General features: G+C 40.5%; 1 pseudogene; it reads left to right on the forward strand.

The window, feature by feature from the left end:
* Positions 1-1,703: 1,703 nt before the first annotated feature.
* On the forward strand, positions 1,704-1,797 carry LOC114220856 (U6 spliceosomal RNA; annotated as a pseudogene).
* Positions 1,798-2,002: the final 205 nt, after the last annotated feature.

The raw sequence follows: 2,002 nt of genomic DNA on the forward strand, positions 1-2,002 counted from the left end.
TAACTCATGTCATGCATATCAGACTATATTGTTACTGTTGTTTATTGTTTATTGTTGTTAGTATTGTACTGTATGGATATAATTCAATTTATCCAGTTACTTGCTGGGTTGTTTCCAGTTATGGGATATTAGAAATAAAGCTGCTATAAACTTTAATAGAGAAGTCTTTGTATACACATATTTCTATTTAATTTTATAAGTAACTCTTATAAAAGTTATGTACCAACTGTTTTTCCAAAGGGGTTGTCCATGTTACATACCCATCAGCAAGGTATGAGCATTCCCGTTGCTCCATATCTTCACCAACACTCACTTTGGTCCATTTTTTTTTATTTTAATTATTCTGGTGGGTGTGTAATGGTATCCCATTATAGTTTTAATTTGCATTTCCCTGATCCCTGATTATTTTGAACATCTTTTCATGGGCGTATTGGCCGTTTGTATACCTACTTTTGTAAAATGTCTAAAATATTTGCCTACGGGGCGCCTGGGTGGCTCAGTCGGTTAAGCATCTGCCTTTGCCTCAAGTTGTGATCCCAGAGTCCTGGGATCAAGCCCTGCATCAGGCTCCCTGCTCTGCAGGAAGCCTGCTTCTCCCTCTCCCACTCCCCCTGCTTGTGTTCCCTCTCTTGCTATGTCTCTGTCAAATAAATAAATAAAATATTTAAAAAATAAATAAATAAATAATAAAATATTTGCCCACTATATTATTAGATTGTCTTTTTCTTGCTGGTTTATAGGAGCTCTTCATCTATTCTGGAAATGAGTCCTTATGTTCATGCAAATATAAGCAATAGTAGTCCAAATAAACCAGAAGAATCCCTCCTGGAGCCAGCGGCTGTGTGCATGAGAAATGGGAATTGCCTCGATTGCCCTGCAGGAAAAGCACACGACAATGAAGACATCACACTGTGTTGTGTGATGCCACTGTGGAGAGATAATTCTTTTTCATACAAATGGCCCATTGATAAAAGGTGCTGCATACGGTATATAGCCCATGGTATCTTAATAGTGCTGTGGTGAGCACATCATAACCTAGAGAGCTGTCAAATCACTATGTTGTACACCTGAAACTAATGTAACATTGTGTATCAACTATACTTCAGTGAAAATATAAATAACAAGGGGCGCCTGGCTGGCTCAGTCAGTGAAGCAGTGTGCGACTCTTGATCTCGGGGTTGTGGATTTGAGCCCCACACATGAGTAGAGATTACTTTAAAAAAATAAATTATTTTATAAATAAACAAAATACATTTTTTAAAAATAAGTCTATTTTTCTATTTTTTTAAAAAAGAAAAGAATATCCCCTAAACATAACCAATAACTTCCTTTGGTGGATTGCCAGAGAAGCCTGATGTGTTCCACTGATGGAAGAAAGTTCACTCTGTATGTCAGTCTCCAGAAAGGTGCCTTCCTGAGCCTTTGTCAAGGATCATTTGGGCCAACATGTGATTGTTGCCCGGCTCTCAGACTTCGAGGCAGCCCTGGAACAATAAGCAATTCCACTCAACACTCTGCCATGGAAAACCCAGGTGGGGAAGGGAACAGGGAGTCACCAAATCTTATCCCAAACCCCCTACCCTACCTGTCATCATCACCCCCTTGTTCTTTTCCTTTCTTGTAAGCCCAAAGGGATCCACCCATCAGTGAAACAAGAAACTCTTCTAATCTCTAATAGAAGAATCTCTGTGAAAATGCGGATGGTGCTCGCTTTGGCAGCATATATACTAAAATTGGAACGGTACAGAGAAGATTGGCACAGATGACACTCAAATTCGTGAAGCGTTCCATGTTTTTTGCCTGTCGGGTTCCCTGCTCTGTGAGCCTGCTTCTCCCTCTCCCTCTGCCCCTCCCCCCAGCTCGTGTGCGTTCTCTCTTTCTATCTCAAATGGATGAACAAAATCTTTTTTAAAAGTGTAGATATAAGGGGTGCCTGGGTGGCTCAGTTGGTTAAGTGACTGCCTTCGGTTCAGGTCATGAGTTCCAGGATCGAGTCCTGCAC

This window comes from Eumetopias jubatus, unplaced genomic scaffold (genome assembly GCF_037043125.1).
Source record: "Eumetopias jubatus isolate StellerSeaLion01/CBP00866 unplaced genomic scaffold, mEumJub1_p1.0 scaffold_9, whole genome shotgun sequence".
NCBI lineage: Eukaryota > Metazoa > Chordata > Mammalia > Carnivora > Otariidae > Eumetopias > Eumetopias jubatus.